General features: G+C 31.9%; 1 protein-coding gene across 2 annotated transcripts in view; it reads right to left on the bottom strand.

Moving 5' to 3' along the window:
- The window catches only part of LOC118181941 (tripartite motif-containing protein 2-like), a 157,845-nt gene that overhangs the window by 108,715 nt on the left and 24,584 nt on the right, over window positions 1–24,546 (bottom strand). The window contains exon 2 of one of the 2 annotated variants that reach the window (XM_085807578.1): window positions 4,386–4,616. The exons of the other annotated variant lie outside the window; for it this stretch is intronic. The gene's annotated coding sequence lies outside the window, so the exon portion shown is untranslated. The remainder of the gene's footprint in view (window positions 1–4,385; window positions 4,617–24,546) is intronic. 2 annotated transcript variants of the gene reach the window in all.

The raw sequence follows: 24,546 nt of genomic DNA, 5'->3' as shown, positions 1-24,546 counted from the left end.
AGTTCTCAAACACTTAGAACTCCTAAGATATATAAAGGAAAGCTGTACATGTATCCTACTTTTCTTCGATAAAATAGGAAATAAAGTCCATGTTATTATTTCAGTTTCCCAATTCATAATATCTTTAATGAAATATTTAAAGATTAATAGTATCGTAATAAAATTTTGAAGAAACTTTTGCCGGTGGTCGTGATGGTAGTTTTAATACATTAAGAATTTTTCATTATTGAAGACTCTTTCCCAGACTTTATTAGTCACTAAAATAAATAAACTTAACTTCTAGGAAGTACATAGTCTTTGCTTTAACTGTATCAATTAATTCGGCTCTTATTGCTTTCATCATGAATATTCTGATGAAATAAACATAATAGAAAATATTTATAATAATAATGCATAGTAAATATCATGATTTATTATTTCAAGAAAAAAATTTTCTATTGCAACAAATCAGGAGTTAGCTTTCCTCTTATATTTGCGGTGAATCGGGAGAATGAGGATACGCGAGTTACACATATTCTATTAACTGTCAAAATTCACCTTTGTTTTTATCAGTTTTCGAAGAATGAAAACAGTTTGCATTCAAAATAGAGGAAAAAGTGAAAATTATAAAAACATAAACAGCTGTTTTGAAAATTAATGCTTCTAATGCTAGGAAAAAAAAAAGAGGAGAGGGAATGGCGTATGCGGGAATATCCTGGGATGTCAAATCGCGGCCCAGATTGAGCAAATACGCAGTTATCGTGTCCTAATGTAATTTTGTAAGCACGTGACTCTTCAGTTCTAATCATTCTGTTAAAAATTTAGAGAAACTAACTAGGGACTGTAGTAGAGTACTCGTATCTTGCTCGTATGCGAACAAAGAATATAGCGAAGCGCTGTATGTATAGAAAAATTTTAGTACTTAAAGCCTGGCAGAATATATTGTCTGTATGTTAATTGAGCCAAATGTCGCCCAGACGGTATAGTGGTTAGGCTAGCCTGCTGTGGTACCGAAGGGCTCAGGTTCGAAGACATAGATGTTTGCCAATGTATAGTGTCCGTGCGGCATGGTGGCACTCTAAATATGTGGCGAGCCGAAAGTCCTCTCATGTGGGTTTAGTGGAAGGGGAGAGAGGTGGGAGATCCATGGAAAATCCTCGAGGTGATCTCCCTCAAAATTGGAGTGTAAAATATAATTCCAACCTCACTTTGGAGGATGCTTTGACAACCATTCTTCCATGTAATATGGACACAACAACAGTATAGCCAAATCTTCCACTACCCAATTCTCATGGTAAGTACAAAGCTTGTTCTATAGCAGAATTTCTTAAGCTGTGCGTCGCCGGCAGCAGGGGGTCTCCAAAAATTTTAGCAGTTTTGATATTTTTTGTAATAATTTTACAATTACCAAATATTTTTACACAATGTATTTGAAAATAGATAAAGATAAGATAATACAGACAAAGGAAAAAAACGAAAACGTTTCGACGCACTCTTTTTATAATATAAACGTTAATTTTACTTGCTGTGCACGTGGCGCTGAAATTTCGTTTGTTACTTATTTAAAATTGTCCCATTGTTCTATGTCTCAAAATTAGAAATTAAAGTTAATGACCTAAAATCGCAATAGTATATTACAGTTCAAGTGAAAAAAAATTGACAATTTCACTCCTGCGTGTATCGGATTTGCGCAAAAGTTTCGTAAATATTATGGGGTCCTGGGGTCGCGAAAAAATCTCACTGATAAAAAGGGGTTACGACTCAAAAAAGGTTAAGAAGTCCTTTTCTATAATGATCCTTTCTTCCTCCAAAATTTTCACACTTCATTCAAAATTTTGCTTCTTGTTAAATGCGTATTGAATGATGCATCAGAGTTGGGAACTGTGCCTAAAATTTCCGGTAGCAGAGTATAATTTAATAGCAATATAATGTTTCTTGCTCCAGGCTACCTTAATCATATTAATTTTCTTTCATGCTTCCAGTTTTTGCGAAACTTCATGATGTAAAGTAAAGTTGATATAAAATATATATTTTCTATAAAACTTCAGGACATGGCATAAATACTTAAACGAATAAAGAATTTAGATACTCATGCACCAAATTTTGTAGTCTTTATTCAATTGAAATGAAAAACAAATCGCCTTATATACTGCAGATCATGCATAAAATCATTTAAAGCTGAATTTGTAGATTTCAGCAAAAATTCTCATATTACTTGAAATGAGTGAGTTGTTTTTCACAAGTGCTTTATTTAGCATGCGTAGGCACGTAGCAGTGAATAAAAACAGAATAAAAGCGGCAGAAAATTACAAAAAATGGACGCAGTTAATTTAATCATGTAGTGAAATGATCTAAATAAACAGATATATTAACTATAAACTGATGCAACAATAAACTATGACATGAATCGAATTCTGAACTGCAAAAGCAGCTTGAATTTTAAGCTCTTCGTTATATTTGAAAATAATAAATAATGTATAATATTAATAGTTAAAAAGCGAAAATGTGTCGTTTAAATGGAGAAAATAATGCAGTCCTTTTTTTCAGCTTCAGTGATCATACTTATCTTTGCTTTAAACAAATGAAAATTAAATGACGCATGATTAAAATTTATTTTAAAGGGCCCACAGTTATTAAATATAGGCACGTTAAGACAAATTTCTATGAAAAAGAGTTTTAAATATGAGCCTTTTCAAGTTCTTTGAACTTCATGCTTTTCTTTGCTCGTCCTGGGAATGGGGTTAACCAGCTGAGAATCTCGCCTGTTACATAAAAAGGTGAGCTGACGTTGTCAAAGGGGATTAGGATAGCGGACTTGAGAACTGAAGACTGAACTTTTAAATCCTTTATGGTGATAGTTTTTTAGTAATGTTCGATATGTAGTTTGAAAAAATATATCGCTCTACAAAGAGGCTGAGACTTGGCCATTCACAAAAGGAAGAAAGAATGCAAACGTATAGACTGGACAAATACATTAACGGAAAAATATCGAAAACACAGTTTGTTCTAGAATAGCCCTATCTTAACTGTAGACACGTAAAGTTCTATAAATTATTTGCTTAAATTTAAGTTTTAGATAATTCAAATTATGATTTTCTATATGAGTATCGATACAATTAGAATACCGTTATTAATATATTAAAAAATATATTATTATTTAATAGGTACATAGCATCAAATTAGCAGAAAACAAATTCTAATTATTCTTATAACATAATACTTGGATTACTCAAGAAATGTCAAGTTCAAATTGAATATTAGAAACTACAGGGTTTTTGCTTCATTATTTGCTAATAAATTATTCATATTTTGTTTTTTCATATGCAAATTTTTCACGTTTTATTCAAAAACTGCACCTGATTAAATATTAAAATTTTTCCCTTGCTTATTCTTTTCATAAATTTAATTTGGTTTATAGTATGAATATCTTTACCCGGTTTGATTATTGATTTTTCTGTAAAGCTATTACATAGTACTTTAAAAATTAATGTTCTTCAGATAATTAAATTTTAACGCTTTATGGCTATCTATTTAATATTTTTAATTTTCACTTTTTCCATTTATCAAAGTAGCAAGTATGATAAATGAACATAGAAAAACTGGAAACAAGGGCTGTATGCTTTCATTCTAGAATTCTCAAGCAAGTTATTAACTAGATTCAACATGTAAGGCTTATCGATTGTTTTTTTTTTCGGCCTACGTAATTTGAAATTTGTGAGCAAATAAACATGAGAATTTAACAGAATGTATATAGCTTGTCTAATTCAAAGAAACTAATCCAGAATTCTACTTATGGAGGATTTATCGTATCTATCTGCAAACTTCATGACGTGAATGATGACTGTATGAAACATGGATCTGGAAAATTTCAACATATACTTCTCGCAGGGTTGAAGACAGCCGTTGTAGCCTACTTGTAAAATATGTTGAATGCATTAACAACAATCAGTTTTCGAATCTTATGCAGTATGAATGATGCAACATTCTTGCAACGTGAATGATTATTGCAGTTCCTTTAAAGAAACACTTTTTTAATTGACTGCTAATAATGAATTTCTTATTTTACATTACAAAAATTAATTCCTGTTTTTCCCTTTACTTAAGAACAGGAAAGTGCCTTAAGGCATTTAATAGCAAACTAACTCTTTAGACTAAAAAAGAAATCTTTGGGTCTCTTTGGATCCCTTTGGATTAAAGTAATGTAAACTCAGATTTAAAACAAATAAAACCAAGCAAATGTCCTGAATTTATCAATACAGCATAAAAGGTTTAAAAAATCAAATAAAAACTGATTGCATATTAAAGAATAGAATAGCCTTTAAATTAGAAAACCAGTTAACTAAACTATCCTATAAGCGTGAATTCTTATGCAAAACTAAACTTTAATTAAGCAAAACAGAACTCACCTGCAGGTGAATCACTTTATTTTAGCAACTTCAGCACAGGAGCTATTAAATTAACTACAGAAAATCCTTGGCTTCTACAGCTTTTTTATTTATGTGCAGGCAGGCTAGTAATTTAGGCTTCTCGCTTTTAAATGTCTTCCTAACCAATTTCATATTACCGCTTTTCCATAAGGACAAGTGCCATACTTGATCTGAGGCAATGAGTAGACAGGCTGAATTTTAAACTCATACCTAATTAGGAAATAAAGAAAACTTACAATAGCACAATAAATAACTTTTTTCAGAATATGAAAATACATTTTTTTTATCTCATATTGATTAACATTCTTTTAAATGAAAAATTCTGTAGTATAGGGCTAAATAAATTCGTACTATCAATTTAAATTCAGGAAGCTAATATGTTATATCTTTAATATGTAGAAATAACTGTTCTTAATTTTCAGTAAATAGATTTATAGATTTTTCCGTATAAACACTTTTATTTCGTAAACTTAAAAAAATCGAATTATATCATTTCGTAAAACTTAAGCAAAAATGCAGTAAGCAGCTGAAATTTTAATATTTTAGTTTTAAGCATTTGAATGTAGTGAAATATTAATATTGATATTAGTATAAGAGTAACTCATAATCAGACAAAAATTATTATTGTTTTGTTATATAAAGAATTTAATACCATGTTTTAGTTAATGCTGATAGATTATAAGGTATTTTCTCTTTCCTTTCTGTATGCTTTCGTGGTTCGGCGCGTATTCGAGAGGTCCAGGTTTGAGTTTTTGTTCGGGTGCCACTGTAGAGTCATTAGGAGTTTCTTTTTATGAAGCAAGAGATGTGAAAAATATGCAATGGCCTCACCGGGATTCGAACTTGGACCGCTTGAACGCACGCCGAGTGTGCTACCGTTACACCGCGAAGGCATGCAGAAAGAGGGAGAAAATACTCTATAAGGATTTTCTTTTTATGAAGCAGGAGATGTGAAAAATATGCAATGGCCTCACCGGGATTCGAACTTGGACCTCTTGAACGCACGCCGAGTGTGCTACCGTTACACCACGAAGGCATGCAGAAAGAGGGAGAAAATACTCTATAAGATTATTCGCACTACAGTACTTCTGCGTATAAAAAAATGAGTCTAAATGCAGTAGGGCCCGCCAGAGTTGCTGAACACTGGTAGTTCTGTTTGAGGTTCGAATCCTGGCAAACGGGCTGGCTGCATGGACGTTTCCGTAGTTTTCCCCATTTGTAAGGTAGATAAGACCCACTTTCCCTTAGAAAGTTCTCCGCGAAGGTATCCCTTCCCTTAGGCCAATAGCCCTAGAATGCTTTCCCATATTTGACTAAACCAAACCATATACAGTAGGCAGCTTCTGAATTTTCTTTTGTTTATTGTTACTATGAGACTTAGTAAAATTTACAAGACTTAGCCACTGCGTGGAAGTTTGGAATCTGCTGTTAAATAATGACTAACATTCATATTATGTTTTATAAGGAGGTAAAATAAGCATGCTCATTCAGCCAGCTCTGTAGTCGGAATTCGAGTCCAGGTCAAATCACCAGCGTTCAACTATCTTAAACACTGCGACACCGGTGGTCTCTGAGTCTATTAATATTAATAGTGTCAACGGATTGAAATTTTAACATGATACAGAAATATTTGATGAATTACGATCTAATAGCAAAACACAAATCTAAAAGCGAAATATTCAATTCTCCAGTCTGCATGTGTCATTATTATTGAAGAAAGTGGCTTGACTCTTAGGTGACTGATATTAGTTCTCATATGGATGCAGCAGATATTCAATCAAAATATCAAATATGATCTATATTTTCTTCTCATTATCATACTAGCGCACTGAAAAAGTTATAAGCCATCAGTATATATTTACGTCAGGGCTCACTGTTATGAAAAAAGAATTGCATTTCGAAATGGTAAGTTTGCATGCCAGTGAAACTCGCAAAAGATGCTGGGACATTCACTGTAAAATAATTTAGCGTACATTAACATAATTAAGATACTACTTATTTTTTTCAAAGCTGTAACTTTGATGCTATGTTTTAACTTTTAAACGAAGATTTTTTACTGTAAAAGAAGAAAGAAAATAACTATTGTTACTTTCTCTTAAAATTAAATCTTCCGCAAGTATGTACCATCGAATGACTAAAAAAATAATAATAAACTAATTAAGTGATCAAAAATAGTTTTTATAACCGGTTAAGTTTTACATTGTAATCGAATGCCCATATTAATGTTTAGTAGAATAAGCTGTAAATTTTCACCTTTCTTAACTCGCAGAATTATTGTTGTTGTTGTTGCTAATGCTCATTTGTCTGACCTATAGTCAGCCTAAGCACACGAAATTCCTCGTGGCAAGGAGCGTTAGTTTACTCCTGTCGTTGGCAACTGCCTTGAGCACGTTACAGGTGACAGTGCGAATTAGTTCAGCTCCGCCCCCGATTTGCGATGGAGAGCACCCCATTTGTGATGGAGAGCACCCCATAGTGACGAGTCCAAGGTTCTCCCACCCCTCTTCTCCTACCAACAACCTCTCGAGAGGACTTTTGATTCGCAGCATATTTAGAGTGCCCCATGCCGCATGGACACTATACACTTACAAACATCCATGCCTTCTCCGGGATTCGGAGCCGGGTCCTTCGGCACGGCAGTCAGCGACGCTAACCGCTATACCGGTTAGGCAGCTGAAGAAGTACTAATTTCTATTTAAGAAATTGGCAACTTGATGTACATCGAAATCATGTAAAATCAGATCCAGATTTACTTTTTTTTGGTCAGAAATTTCATGCCGAGAAAAAATGTAGAATGTTATCTGAACTTTAAACGAAAGTCGTTTTGGCATTTTTGAAGTTCCATAATCACAATAAATTTTATTTACAGAGTTTTTGTTGAATTCAGCTCGTATTATATTTTGATCAATTACACCAGGGCAAAGGAATAAAAGAATTCCTGACTAAGAATAAATTTTAAACTGGAAAAATGACACACAAAGAGGTTTAGAATAAAACATTTACAGGCACACTGCAAAAGAATATTTTTGTACCATAAGTTAATGGATATAACAAATCATATATCTCCGTCATTAACAATTAAAGTAACAGAATGCTAGAAAATGCAGTGTAAAACAGCTTAATACTTGACGAAGCAGGGTAAAATTTCGCATGATAATCTGCCACTGAATACCAATGGAATTAACAGACAGCAAAAACTGTCGAAATGGCGTAAGGTCTCCAGGGAATGTACAACAACTACACACAGTTTCACAGTTACTCGAAAATGTAATCATATGACATTGATACGCCATTTAATACCGTTTCCAGTGGAATAGGCTTGGCCTTGGGGATATATTTTTGAGATAATAGTCTTAAGAGTTCTTTGGCAGCAAATGCCGTTGCCCCGCATCAAGTTCACAGAGTGAACAAAGGCGCAGCACTAGCACAATCTGTAGCGTTATACTTTTAAGAAGACAAAAAGAGACAGTGAATGTACAAAGCCTTTATTACTTATAGTGATTGAGATGCAAATTGAACATGAAGCTCTACTTCAACATAACCTAATTATATCGATAACGAACAGGAGTTGGTTCTGCTAATTAGGCGAACATATTCATTACAAACCTGAATATAATAAACTTTCCAAACAGTTATCAGAAAAACAACAATACATGATTTAAAAGAAGCACCATAGCATTCAAGGTTTTTTTTTATTACAAGTGCAGGATGACTAGCATAAATCAAAGCATTTTTCATTTACATACTTTTATCTTGCAAATAATTTGTTGGTGGACTCGAAGCGAAGCCAAAGAAGCCTGAGACCTAATTCAGCATTCTTCGTAAGATAAAAAGAGAGACTTTTTGATCGGAAGAAAAGTTCTAATTTTAGTATATGGTTTTGCCACAGATTTTGTCCGCATTAAAGAATTGCTTATTAGGTATCTTTCAGATGCGTTCTTCTATTCAAGGTTGGCTCAAAAGTGGGAAAACATTTTATTTTTATACTCGCAGGCCATAAGTCGAGAGCTCATATATATATATAAAAAAAGGAAGAAAAATTAAATAATAAAGAATCAAAAACAATTATAAGAAATCCTTTTTATAAGCACATTACAGTTTTAGTTACTTTGCATTATTATGTATGAAATTTGAACATTAAAATAGCAAAAGAGGCAAAAACATTTATTTGTTAAATTACCGGAGACGATTTTAAAAGCGATACATTTAGATAAAAACTTGAGTCGCTTCTGCATGCAAAATACATATTTCAACATTTCCTGGCAATAATGAAAATAATAAAACTACTGGAAAAATTTGAAATAAGCCTTTCTCCACACATTATGATCAAAAACCTGACCCATACAGGGAATCTGAAAAAGAAAATGGCTACAGATTATATTTCCTTAAATATTGATTCTAGGCATATATTTCCAATTTCAAAATTTCTTTAAAAAGGCATAGAATGTTCTACACTACTGAGGAAAAAATTCTATAGAAAATAAATGTGATCTTGATGTGATCTCGCTTTTTCTTTAGTCTATTTCTTGAGTTATTTTAGCTAAAGATTTAACTGGAATATCAAACATTTTCGAAATTTTCAACAATTTAAAAATAAAAATATTACTGAAGATGATTTGACAATATTTCTTAACCATTTTAAAGTGTTTCACCGTTAAAATAATTTGAAAGTAATCTACCATTTCAAAGTGATTATCCATTACTTCAGAAACAGACTGCAGACTCGAAAAATATGCAAATTCTTGATTGGACTAGAAGAATATACAAATTCTAGTCTCTTTAACAAATTTTTGATTAACCAGTTACACATGCTTGTTATATAGAAGCAAAAGCAATCTTTAAAAATAAAACTATCAAACTTTTTGAATAAATTAAATAAGTAGTTATCTTAAATTTTACGTAAGAGTAATACTTTTCATTTCAGCATTCGTATGGTTGAAAATGGATTTAACCATTAACCCTTTCACAGTGAAGTCGCCCATATCGCCCTTGCATTCAGATATTGGCAGATCGACCGAACACCAACGTCCATTTTCTACTTGGGGTTTTCCCGCACCACATTAGTGCATGCCTCATTGGTTTTGGGAGTCGTTAAATGACATGCCGATTATTCTTTTGAAGCGACTAAAGTAGCTCTCTTATTTGAATGTTCCTCTCCTTTGTTTAGCGTCAACGTTTAGCTATTGATGCTCGCATTTGCAATCCTGTCCTAAGGAGAAACTGCACAAAGATCCCAAAGAGAGAAGTAACTACTTCACTTAAGAAGGTTATTGTTAATGCTGTAGTATTGTTCTTGGCCGGAGGAGGGAATCCGTTTCAACAGAAATTATTACACGGGCGTTTTAGATTTTTCAAAGGAACAGATTTTGGCCAATCCGAAAGAGTTAAAGCAATTTAAACTATGAAATATTATGAATTTGGGAAAAAGACGATTTAGATGAAGCTTACAAACCATCAGTTCACTGTAGTAAGAATATTAATCCTGTACATCAAAAATAAATATTAATTAAATGAAAAATATTATGTCGCTAGATTAATTTAAATGTTTTTTAAAACAGAGATTATTTTTCACTACCATGCTTATTATCCCCAGACGCCCTTTAAAAGAGATAGTGTATAAGATAGCTTATCCCTCCTTCCAGCATATCTTCGTGGTGTAATGGCGAGGGCATTGCTCATTCTTCATGTCTGCATTTTCAAAATAACTTAATAACTCTATGCTATACACTAAAAATATTATTTATTTTAGAGAAATTATAATTCTATTTTGTTACATTATTATAATCATTGTGGGCCGCAAGCAGCTCGTGAGATTGGCTTTTAGCAGCTTCGCCTTGCCTTTACGTACTGTCGCCAGCTATGCCAAAGTTATTCTGGCTTTAGCATCTTGCAAGCCGACGCTTAAATTGCGCGCCGGTAACTGTTTTGAGCTAGTTTGAGTAGCCAGTTTTGTATATAGTCTCAAACTACGTTGCCTACATTTATTTGAATTTAACTTCAGCTAATGTTGTGCAAAATACGTACCAGTAGCGGAGGTTCGGCTGTAACATAAGTAGTGCCTTCTATTCATTTAAGAGTTAAATAAAAAGGTTTTTTTTTAATCTCCTTACAAGTTTGTCATTTGCTTCAGACTAAAACGATAACTCACTTCACAGTCTAATAAGATCTGCAGGACAATGAAATAAGCTTTTAAGCATAGCAGAACCCTATAAGTTTTTTAATGTGTTGTATTTTGGGGATATTTTGAGATTTTAAAGGTAACTGACTCTTTACAGTATTTATCATTCTTTATCCGTTTACATTTATTTATTTTCAAAGGTGGAATGTCTAGAACTGCTATTTTTTTCAATTATTTTACAAAATTATAGCCTTTATTTGCATAAAAAGGTGAATTTGCAGAAAATAACATTGTGAGTTTGAAAGATTTTGAAAGTTCACAAGGTTTGAAAGATTTAGTATTAGAAGAAACATTAAATAACTCAACACAGTAATTCGAAGATAAGTACAAACGCGCGTAAAAGTACTAGCACGAACACAACGATATCACAGCCACCTATGCTAATTACTACATTGGCAAGAGCAAACAAAGCCAAGCTCATTTCGCGCAGTACTTAATATTTCCCCCAAACAGCAAGGCTGTTAATATATACAAATAACTACAACTGCGTCCTCCGTTTGATTTGTGGAATTTCGTGAACGAAAATTAAATTTATAATAAACTTAAAATTTGAGTAACTTCGAATTCGAACTACATTATAATCTCAAGCATAATTAGCAATTTACTTACTTGTGTATATGGAGCAATAATTTTATATTCCATTCAAAATAAGGGACTGTTGACAACAAAATACTAAAAATGTACGAATTCAAAAAACAAACTAGCCATGTATTCTGATGCTTAATTCTAGCAGAATTGCATGTTAATTTTGCTTAGTCATCGCTTGCGATCTCATGCCCTTATTTTTTTTCCTCGTAACATATGTAAAAATGTTATTTTTTGCAACAACATGTTGTTTCCCAAAACAAGAAAGTTGATATAGATGTGATTATTTGGCAATGTTTTTTATATTTCGAAAGATCTTTCTTTTCGTCAAATGGTAACTTCAGAACACTACTTTCTGAGTATTAAATTAGATTCGTGTTTATGTTATGAATTTCATTAACATTATCAACCAAGTATTATTGAAAAGACAATTTCAGAGATAAGTTTTTCTAAGACAAAGAAATGTTCTGTTATATATTTCAGTAATTTTTTTTTCCTGCGTAACCAAAGGAGAGTGTTCTTCTAAGCGACATTTCCTGAATTTATTTTGTATGATCTTAATTTTTTAGCCCAAAGGACGTTAATCCAGAAGAGTTATTAATTTCGTTTTGGTATTTTGCGTTGGTTCACTATAAACGGCTTTTTCAATTTTTAAATTGTTGCTACCAAATATTGGAGCCCTGCATTATATTTACACATATTAAATAATGAAGAATCTACATAGATGTATATGTATGTTTCTTGCATTGTGATAAAACAACGGTACCTAGAGATATCAAATTTTGAATAACGTAGTCCTCCACTCGAATATGGGCATCTGGAAGCCCAAATTTGGAATTTGTTTAATTGCCTATTTTATATTTTGTAAAGCGTTAACAAATGTTTGATTAACAAACTCCGATTATTGGCTATGGCAACACTGTACGAATATATATATATATATATATATATATATATATATATATATGCAGCCCGCGAAACTGCGTCTCGGAAATTCTAAGGATATGCTCTTTTCAAATTATTTTGTGATAATGCTGTTGAACTGAATCTTATGGTTTAAGTGCTAAGAAATGATGTTTAATAAATAAAGGTAACACGCAAAACGTTAAAAGACGCCCCTTTGGGCGTAATATAAAATCTGAAAAGCTTTCAGGTTTTTTTTTTGGTCAATTCGGGAAATTTTCAACTATAATTTGCACTTTGATAAGCAATATTTCGAACATCCAATTCTTTTCAGATTTTCAGAATAAATATATTTTATTTCACAAATTTTTAAAGGGAATTTTCAACGGCGTAACATCAAACTAAATCATACAATGAGAGTAATGATAGGTAAAAATTATAGTTGATAAAATTTATCTTAAAATATTCTGTGTTTAATGCTATGACATAAAAAGAAAAGAGTAATATATATATATATATATATATATATATTTATAATGAGATTAGTTAAATTTATAATTATATTTTGTGTGACTTTTGAGACACAGAGAGGGTATTCCGTAGCTTAAAAATGTTGACACGATAGACAAAAAATGAGGTTATTTTTGGATTCAGAGTACAAACGTTAGTCAAAACAAAAATCGCATCTAAGACAACGAAATTGCTGTTGCGAAGGAATCCCGGTTTTCGAATTGTATTAGCAGAGTATTTTGATAGTTGACTTTTATTCCCTTGGTGGCCATAATTACGGGTGAAATACAACTTCATTTGCTACCGAAATTTGAAACGTTTGGAAGTTATTTTCAGTTATCTTAATAAAGTTATATTATTATTATGATAATTATTATATTAATATAATTATTATTCGTAGATAGCTCAGTTAGGGTTGAGACAGAAGATGTTCTTCTAGACTGCGAATTTAATATTGCCAGTGTTTAGATACTAAGTTGCGGATTTGTTGTATTTGATTTGCCTAGGAACTGAAGTAACTCAGTTTTTTTGCTTTAATTGGTATTGAAATATACATGTTGAAAACTAAACTTATTTTGTTTCTAAATTTGTGTAATATTTCACTGGTTGGTCTGAAACGATATTTTGTTGTAAGACTCTACCAGTTATTCCACTAGGTTGGAATACCTGGTAAGACAGGTTGGTAGGAGTAGAAATCTTCTAAAACGACATGGAAAGAGAATTAATACTTTCCAGCGACGAAATGTTTTAATTGTATTTTTTATCAACGCATGCATTTATTTTCGACGAAATACCTACAAAGTTTAGAAACATCAAGTGCTTTCTATATCGTACAGAAAATTTAGTTGTAAGCTTTCAGAATGCATGATTCACATGCTTGAAAGATAAGTAGAAGAATTACTGTGTAACGGTTCACGATTCTTGATTGCTTGATACCCTTTTGAGTGCACTGGTTATGTTTTAAGAGTTTGGGGCAAATCATTGTTTTAACCACTAGTTTTACCTATCGCCTGCCCCTATGGCAATTTTTTAACGAGGAATTTACTGAATTTAAGTAATGTTGTTTAGTAATAGAAACCGTTCTTCAGTGGACTTTAAAATCTTAACCATTTCCGCTTTGCAGTGCTCATACAAATTCAGTTTTTCCAAACTGCTTTTTAATTCATAGTAAAAGATTTGGAAGATTTTCGAAGAGACTAGCAGTAAGTAACAGATTTCGTTAACTCGAATTTAATCAAACAAAATACATCTAGTCCTAGCTAGGCAAAAAATGACTTCTCTCTTAAATTCATAAAATACTAAAAAGATACTAGGTTTTTGGCTAGAATTACCAACCCCCATCATGATTAAAATATCAATAAACTAAATATTAACATTTCTCAATTAAAATCCCAAAACGAGAGTAGCAGTACTTCAGAACTTTAGATTCTCACATTTTATAGCAGGCATTCAACTTTACAGTATATTGTTACAAGTTTTACATAGCTTTACATAGATCGATACTCTATAAAGGGTGCTAATTATCTACTATCTTCTCATTTGTTCACTGTTGTAATCTATGCTTTATACTGTATGAATTACAATGATGGAGAAATGTACTACGCCAGAAAAGAAAACGGTGAGTATCTTTTAACTTACGATGGCATTTTTCTCTTGAATGTAGCATAAAGACTGCTTTAAAACAGACGCATTTATTAACTACGGTAACAGCAAAATTTGAGAAAATCTCATGGAATATCCCCAACAGAATTCGTTTTTGCTTTTTTCCTTAAAATGTATCAGGGTGTGTTATTTAGTGTCAACAAAGAAACACGTGATTGGTTATAGGAAAGCGAAAGGAAGTAAATATGCTTCTGGCTGAAGAAATAGGGGGGGGGAATAAATTACAGTGGCGACGTCACTGCATGTGACGAAGAAAAATTTAACTAGTCATCCGTATCTTTTGATGCCTAAGCTTGCTTGTACTTGACAAGAATGAGACAAAAATATTCTTGCGTATCAGTTATTTCAGTATATAGCCACAGGAATTGAATGCGTCATCATTCTTTCTGAAACGTTGTACAAAAACTATGACAGAACATGTCACTTTCGTCTTGATTACTGATTTTAACGACAGAATGCAGAAAGAATTACTTCAAACTTGAAAATGAAAAAAATAAAACTAGAATACTTAAACCTTAGAAGGGGAGGATAGACTTATTTTTTTATTTGTTTGGAAATTTTGACAGCGGAAACTCGACAAAATTCTAGTTCATGCATATTGGTACTGCACAGTAGACTGATTGTCCAAATTCAATCCCAAGCAATGAAAACTGTGATGGCAATACACAGAAACGGGAAAACGATAACACGTCAATTAAAGAGGGCGATAGTATTGAAGAGATGAAAGCGCTACATCTGAAATACGATCTACGTCAATCAGCTTTTTTTTTTTTTTTTTTTTTTTTTTAACATTTAACATCTTTAACAATTTTAAATATCTTACACATGAAAATCTAAAGCATTACTTTTTTTTTAACATTTAACACTTGTCACAGTTTAGTTTGAAATGCAAGCAGATTACATTATTGCAACATAGAGAAGAAAGAAGGCTTTTCCTTTTTACTTCCTTGTACGAAGTAAAAAGGAAGTATTGTAATCGCGAAAAGTTTCAGGCAGCATATTTCAACGAAAATATCCATTCTGACCGCTATCGAATGCAATTTAATGATGTTTTTGCGTGATATCTGTACGTAAGGACAGAATAAAATACTCTTTTCCTTCAAAAAAAATATAAAACTGCTTTAAAATTAATTCTGAAGACAATTTTTCATGGCGTCTGTACGAACGTATGTACGTACGTGCGTACGTACGTATCTCGCATAACTCAAAAACGAGTAGCCTCAGAACGTTGAAATTTTGTATATAGGACTGCTATAACATGTAGATGTGCACCTCGTATTTTGGTTGCAATCGGTCGCACCAAACGTATATAAATATATTTATATATCTATCCACTCTGTTACCCGGCTCAGTGATCTCAGTTTCTTTACCCTTATATGTTTGCAAATTGTACATTTTTTTGCTTTAAAAATGATTGTATTATGTTGATTTTATCTTCCGGTTAAGGTTTTTATGCCTTTAGTAAATCTGTGTGCAATATTTTTAGAATTATCAACAATTTTAAAGTTGTCTAAGTGCCGCTAAGCCTTTTTTTTTATGGCGGCCATTGATGTTTACATTTGAAATAGGAGACTAGTGGATTTGTTGCCAATCTAGAGAAACTTAGCTTCTCAACAACAAAGATAACGCATTCATTTATTATTGCCAATTAAATCATGCTTAATTCTTTCTGGAATTTTTTCGAGGAAATAAGTGTTTGAGATTTACTTCGTAATTTTTAATATAGATATTTGAGTTTTTACGTATTTTGGCCTTCTCGCGAAGTGAGAACTGAATTAATTAAATGAGAAATACTCAATCGTCTCTGAAAAACTGTTTCTTTTTTGTTTTGTTTGCTTAATTTCTTTTATACATCATTCTAGCTTTATTATAGTATTTGAATAGAACATGTGGCAACGATTAGATAATTCTATTCTTTAAATGATATAAATTTTGTGCATTATGAGTTATAATATGAACGAAATATATAAGTTAACTCTGATATAATTATTGGATTATATAACAGTTAACTTAGTTTCTGTTATATAATTATTATATAAGTTAACTGTTATATAATTATTAATACTGTTAAGTGAATCTAGCGCCGGAGTGTCGCTATGGTAAACAAATACTAGAGTGAATTTTAAAGAATGCATTTATTCTATTGTGGTTTATGCGCTGTCGGCGAAGTAGATTTAATTCAATCCAATAAGTTTAAATGAAATGCAAGAAAAAATGTGTTTAATTTAATATTCCGTACAAGGAAGTCATGTGGTGTACACATCAGATTTTTTTACATAAATTATCCACAAAAAAAAAAAAAAAAAAAAAAAAAAAAAAAAAAAAAAGAGTTGCATTGGTTCAAAATTTCTGATTCTCTAATACCGACTCTAGAACACGCAGGATGAAGAAAATGGAGGAATGAAAATATATGAAATGTATGGGATGCCCTCTTAGTTGAGTAATCGTTTCTAATATGAAAAATGCTGTTTCGATTCTACGTAACATATTGTAGCAATATGCGTAATTAATTTAACTTCTAGTTTATAATACGTCATTAAACTTCATAGAAAAGAGAAGGCCTCAAAAAAAATTTTTTAACTTGTCAATAGCCTGATGGAAAAAGTTCTAAGGAACTAATTAAAGTATTAATATTGGATGGAATAATGTAAACACTGTCTTATGGCTTTAAAATTCATCGTCGCGGTTTACTTTTTGACAAATTAAAACTATTCAGGCATCTAAAATTTTTTAAGCAGTTAGTTTGGGGCTAAAATCAAAATAATTCATTTTTCAAGACAATTCCTTTATCAGCGACATTTATAAAAGTCATGAATTCCTTCCCCTCAAAACTTTATGCAAATTGTGCAGCAGTTGATATAAGAAATTACTGACATTATTTATGCATGTTCTCAGGCTTTATGCTTTCTGTTACTTTTATTCTATACAAAATAGAACAATTTGCAATAATTTATAGCTGCGACAGTTTATAATTGAGAACTTAACAACAAATTTGACGAGTACAGTTTGCGATAATTTTCATTGTTCCTTCAAAGCAATTTGATTGGTTGCTTTGTAAGGTATATCCTAAGTTTATAACAGTTATTTTTTAGTTTTATTCACTTTTCCTATCTCTTCTAGCTTCAGCTTACAATTGCTTGCCAGAATGAGATTTTAGAATCGCGTTAAATGCAAATGAGAAGTAGAGTAGTATTTAAGTCGAAGTTCCACTGACTTCCAGAGAGAGAATTAGATTTCTTGAATACCGCGCGTTTGCCTTTTGGCTACGTCTCTCTAAGCTGTTACTACGCTCGGCCGTATTACGTGACCTTGATAGCTTCGCTATCTAATTTAACATTACGGGCCAGGTAGCTTAGAAATTGTGTTAACTTCGGCTAAATCTCTTTAGTTAGTCATTAGTTAACTTTTTATTTCTTACATTTTTGATTTTAAGCCCACGTGAAGGTTTTGTTATACGTCCTAAGAAATGGATCTTCTGTCAGTCTTTATTTTGAGAAATAGAGGGTAATTAACCCTTCTTGAGCTCACGTTTCTGTTTTTGGACTTAAGCGATTATTCGCTTAGTAGTTCACGAGGCTCCTCAACACTTAGTTAATAGATAAAAGTGAAGACCCCTACAACTTGTTGAACTTTTAATAAGAAAATTTCATTCTGTTGCATCGTTTATTGTCCGAATCATTCCAGTTTAATTTTCAGTCAAAGGCATGATAGTTCTGAATGAATGTTACTGATATTTTCCAGCCCAAATCACTGATTACATAAGAGAAATTTAAACTGACTCTTACATATCGGAGGTAGTTGCAATATTTCCTAAACTGACTTTCATATTCTTTATATTTCTTTATTTATATTTCTAATATTAAGCAAAATAACTCTTCCAGACTAGCTTCATTTAGTTGGCCTTAAAACCACTAGATAATATACGCTGATTAGAGACCAAACAAAAATCCTAATTTTCCTCGAATCCTACATTTTCTCGAATCCTAATCCTAAATTTTCTCGAATCCAAATCCTACTCCAAATTTTAAGTTTCTCTAATTTGAATCTTAAAAGACTGTCAAATCTCTTGCATCTTTCTAACTTCGAATCTCTCGAATCCTTCAAAAAATAAATTATTAGAAAGCGGAAAAAACTCAAAGATGCATTTAATTAAAAAACCGAATTTAAGAATTCAACTTTAAAAACACGATTTCACTTAAGAAGAGATATAAATGAAATTTAGTACATATTCAGCGTCGTTACTTGAGTCCCCACTGTGCTCTTTTATTCACATAAATGTGATTTTTGCATTTTGCCTGTTTTTTGAGTATTAATTTATTTCGAAAATAATTTTAAAATTGTTGACTGGGTTACGAAGCGATAATATTGTCGCCTGGCTGTCTGATTGAATTATTTTATGGAGGATTCTCTCGTTATTTGCTACGTTCTATTCTGGTTTTATTGATGAACAGTTTGCCCGATGAATGCTGTTATTGTTTTTTAGGTATCCTTGCCATTTTATACAATTGTCGATATTCTTATGCATAAGGATGTAGGTTGCACATCCAGTTTCCATATAAATAAACATACAGAAAAAGTCCAAATTAGTAAAACAATTATTTATCTACTTTATTAATAAATTTATCTTGTAATCCATGGGTCTTTATTCTGCCGATGAATTGCTAGTGCATATTCGACTATCGACCTCCAGTCAACCCCTTGATCATCATTAACCTTCTTTAGAATTTCATCGACCCCTCAGGTGTCCTTACCGACCCTGGCGGGAACCTCTGGTTTAGAGCAACTTTCATAATCTAGATATGGATTCGATTTCTGACTGAGAAATAGTCTTTGAGAATCCCTGAGTTATCACATTGGAAAGTTTACTATAAGTTTCAAGTTGCTTCCTTATTTATCATGAATTCTTTAAAAAGAAAAAAAATCTTAACCTTTGGTGTTTATCTTAACTTCACATTTTCTCTGTTCCTAATATTCTTAAAATATTTTATTCAATGTTCTTTGAATTTTTATGCCATAAATTTTTTCTTAATTAAATGAAGTTTACAGAATCTCAGTTAGTACACAAATAAGTAGAAGTATTATTTTTTACAGATTCAGTCCCAAAATTTACCCATATATCTGTACGAAGAAATAATGATATAAAATAATAGATTTCAGTCCACATCAACTATGTATGTGATTAGTTAGTTAATGTTACTTCTAAAGCTAGTTACTATTAGTCTATGTTGATACATTTTTAACCAACATTTTTCATTTAACAGTAAGCATTTATTTAAACTGTTTTTATGAGACTTGGAAGTAACTTTCTGTCATCCTGCCATAAACATGCTTCGAACCACGCACTTTTCAAGGACGTAGAAACATTAGTGCTTTTTAATTTTGGTTGTTAGCCTTTTAATACAACATTATTAACTGAGGTAGATGATTTGTATTTCGTGCAAACAATAACCTCATTTCTTACTTTTACATCGCTTGACAGCACAGCACGTAATTACGTCGACTTCTATTTATTCTATGCATGAAATAAGAATGATGGAATGGTTGGAATAAGGATGATGAATGCATGGAACAGACACGGTCCAAATAATTACCAATAAATCAAACTAAAAGCAAAATTTGACATCTTATATGAAAAGAAATTTTTCTGTTGATCACTTTGTTATCCTTACCCGATGTCTATCTTCTAAGTTTTTTATTTGTTTTAAGTTTGACAGCCCATTCCTGCAGTCTTTAATGACTATCAAAAGAGTGAAATATATAATTTTTTTAAATGCAAAATAAACAGGCAGATCGATAGATCTCGGGAGCTATGTATTTTAACATAGGTGTGTTATCAGGTCGCACCTTAAAATGATTATGATAATGATCTAAATCTTTCAAACACGACAAAAGTAAACTTACAAGATTTCTTAGACATCTGAGCGCAGTTTGCTCTTTGGAGCATAAAATACAATTCAGAAATTACAAGTTGCTGTGAAAAATAATTCTATAACAATTCCCCTTTATCACCAGTGCGTGAAATAGTCAGTGGCTTCTCTTAAGTGATGCAACTGAACTTTCGGAGCAAAACCTGTCTAGAAGCTCAACATACTTGTTCGTCTTTGGAAGGCGAAAGAAATTGAACTCTCTTTTTATTGACAGAATTTCGGCCATACAATAACCTCTCGTCTTGAAATTTTTCTTTTTCTTTCCACCAAGTATTTGGGCAATTATTAGGTTAGTAAAGCTAGCTTCCCGTTGCAAGCCAATTTTAAAACTGTAAATATAGACTCAGGTACAAGTTTAGCCGTCAATGTATTTATCTGTATTCAAAGACTGGTCTTAAATGTAACTGAATTTAATTAACTGGTCTTAAATTTCAAAATTTATCGTTTCGTATTATTTACTACCTGTAAACTTTTAGATCAGACATGGAGAAATTACACTCCTTACACGTAAAGGCAGCTCGCGTTGTATAAAAAATAGTTCCATTTTTAAATATGATTATATTTTAAAACATTTTTGTTATGATAAACCTTTTTACTAACCAGTAATTTGATTCTAAAATTAAATTATGTGTTTAATAATTTTAAGCAAGTTCAAACTGCCTGCTGTGTACTTATCGTTAAATTAAGAAACAAAATGCAAATACTCGTCCTGTGGAAAATTTATTAAGTTTTTACTGAAGAAATTTCGTTAGGATGCATAACACATTTATTCGCTCTCAAACTGCAGTGTTATATATAAGCTGCTGCCATTATTATATATACGCTGCTGCCATTTGTCATGTAAGTTTTGCATCCACCTCCTGCAAAGTTTCTCTCCTTCATTATAGTGACGTTCTGTAATCCCAGCGACATTTCCACTTTGTAATTTGAAGAAAGTTGTGTAATGACCAACAGATGTATGTGGTATCCATGAATATAAGTAATATCCATGAATACAAGGAATGCGATACGAGCTCCTAACCAAAATGCTGCAACTTCTGCTGAGTCCGATGAAATGTGAGGGTCTTGCTTTGCTCTGATAGAATACAACTTCATAATTCAGCAGCGACGGATGCTTTTCGCTAAAAGCACTGCAGTTCAGCTGCTGGTTGCACATCTTTTCAAAACTCCACTTAGCAGAACCTGTTTTGGATATAGTTCTTACTTTGCAGCGTATTCTGGAGATATGTCTGGCCAACGGATTCGTTCAGTCAAGCAACCGTTGAAGCACAATTTTTTCTTCTTTTCCAGTCTCTTTCCGATAAATCATGAATTATCAAGTGCCCAGTTTATTACAGATCCCAATGCGTAAATTTGCTTGTTCATTGCCATCCAATGAACCAAAATTTGCCGCTGTTACTGACTCGATAATCTTGTCTACCCTGTCCAGTTGTTTCTAATTAGATCCTCGGCTTTCAGTTTCTGTTGTCTCTCTGGTTTCCGCGTCGTCTCTCACAGTTACCCAAACGCGAGAACCAATATTTGCATGTGCGTTCTGAAGTAATGTTATAGTCACATATATTACTTATCATTTGACATTCTTTTGTTACACTTTGTACCAGATTATATTCATACAAAGACGATGTCTTATGTATTCCTTTTGAATCTTCTTTTTTCCTCCTCTCGCTTATCACTTAGGAGTAAAGTGTAACGCTTGTAGTAATATATTTTTCAGACACACAGATAGAACACTGGGGAATCCCTTACTACCCTGCTTCTAACTAATGAACACAAACAAAATGCTGCTAAGGTCAGAAGTGTTATCGCAGTATAAATGTAAAGCTTTTGCGCATTTCCATTTTGTGCATTCCTTTTCTACCACTTGATACCGTGAATATGCAGCTTTTAGAATAGGTAGCATCTATCATGTTATCTGTTTTAAAATAGCATCAGAAAAGGCAAACACATTGGCAACATACTGCGTCCGTGATGTATCTCGAATAATTAACTAATGGCTAACAGCATGTGCAAAGTTCTATGTTGCACAGGGGAAAACAAACGTATGTGCTGATCAAGTTTACATCTTGTTAATTAATGAAATGATTTAAGGCGATGATTAATTAATAAAATGATTAAATGAATTTAGATTTGATTTCAATATATTGATTTTCACATTAACTGGTGGGAAAAACTAAATGACTTTTTTAATGTAAAAACCCTGATATGTTTTCCGTGTTAATTTAAAATAATATACAGTTTCTTCACATCGAGCTCTGTTCCATTCCATTAGTTGCTTCTTTCTTTCTTGCGGAGAGTTTATTAATTAATAGAAAAGCCGACATTTAATTTTTTTAATTACTTCATTATTATTCACTTGAATGAAAAGTTTTTTATATTATTATATAAACGACTAAGGCTTTTTTTAATACACTCCTTAAAAATTGCAATGACAATTATTATTGAGAGAGACTGAAAAGTATGATAAAATACTTTGTTTACCGTTAATAAAATCTGCATATAACAATTATAAATTTTTGCATCGTAGAAAAATACATTCTTGAAAATAGAGCAAGACCAGAAAGAATGGCTTATTTATGTTTATAAATAGCCATATAACTTAAAAATATACAATTCTTTTTAATTTACTTCAAACATTTCTAATAAAAAATAGCTTTATCATCTTTAAAACGATATAACCACTTAGTCGAGGCTCTAGGAAAAATTATGTTGCTACCCTTGAGTATTCCTGAATCCGTTTCACAGAAGTTTTTAGTATAACATTAACTGCAGAAATCTGAAGTTGGTACACATTCTTCATTCAATTTTTGTATCTTTTCTATATTTTAAGACACATACAATGGATGATAAAAAGAAGTGAGCCGTTACGTGTTAGGTGAAGGCAAGCAAGCAGAAACGTGCGAGACATTTAAAAGAAAGTCTGGGAAAGCTAGCGTTATGTAAGATCGTATGATATGGATTAATGTAAAGTGACGCAGTTTAAATAGCTATACTGTAAGCAGTTACTAGTTTTAGGATAGAAAGCGGAAATGCTCAACTGAAATGAAGAATATGAGGGGCCATTCCCAATTAAAATTAGACGCTTGTTTTTTGCTTTTCGTAGCTTTTTATTTTACATATATATATAAATTTCTTAAGTGATAAAAATAAAAGAAATTTTCTGGATAAAATTTTCATATGTAAAGTCAGTACTGAGTGCAAATAATTACAAGTAGGGAATGAAAATGAAAAATTTTTGCTGGAAGGAAAATTGTGTATTTTGAACTTACATTTAAGCAAAAATTAATTTTCCTGCAACCTAAGAGTAAAAAAGGAAAACACATTGCTGTACATAAAGGTAAAAGTTAAAATGAGTTTCACAGAAGTTAAAATGAGTAAAGTTAAATTATCAATTAAGTACGTAAAGGCCTGAATATTTTCTTTGCTAAAAAGGACTACTGATTTTATTTTCTGTTCCACAAGATCCAAACTAAAGACTTTTCCCATCTTTCGGATATTGAAATAAATAATTTCAGACTGTTCATGTTAAGCCTGTCTCCAGTAAAGTGAACATGAGCAATTGAGTAGAAGTAACTGTAGATCTCTCTTAAGGAAAATTAGGGAAGTTAATTAAATCTAACTCTCTTACGAAGAAATGTAGAAAGAAACGGCCAATTACAAAGATACACAGCATCATCTAATTACTATTGAATCGATATTGAGAAGTGCACTAGCGAGTCATAACTACTACTTATACGCTATCAAAAATTAACCGATTACATAATGCATTGCTTTAATATAAACAAAGATATTAACACATTTCATTCTATTTGACGACAACTACATTTCTTCAATATTTCCCATATGCGTTGAAGCTTTAATTTAGATTCTTCGCTTATTTCTTTTATGTTCAAACTTTAATGGCAAAGCTACATGCTAAGACAAAGCTTGCCTTAGCATGTAGACTACATGCTAAGCTACATGGTGCTTTTCGCACATACAAAGATTTAGAACAGAACAGTTGGTGCCTTTTTACACTTACAATAAATTTAGAACAGGTGATGCCTTTTACAGTTACAAAACTTTAGAACGGTTGGTACCCTTCGCACTTTTAGAAATTTCCATTTGCAGATCCCTTACAGTTCGCGTATAATTGGACTGAAATACTTATTTGTTACAAAATTTTTGTACATAATATCCATTATTTTCTGGTTCAAGAATTTATGCAAGGATTGTTAAAGTAAGAAATAAAATAAAGTAAAATTTCTAAATGCAAAGATCTTTTATGCTATGTACAGTTTTTTTTTTTGTTCCCTTGTCTAAAGTTTATTTGTTAAGAAATTCTTTTGTTAAAGTTTCATATCAAATCATAGAAAGATCGGCACAACATCGATACATC

This window comes from Stegodyphus dumicola, chromosome X1 (genome assembly GCF_044657685.1).
Source record: "Stegodyphus dumicola isolate Sdum_Otavi_A_Nest chromosome X1, ASM4465768v1".
Taxonomy (NCBI): domain Eukaryota; kingdom Metazoa; phylum Arthropoda; class Arachnida; order Araneae; family Eresidae; genus Stegodyphus; species Stegodyphus dumicola.
This window is presented reverse-complemented; position numbering and strand designations above follow the sequence as displayed.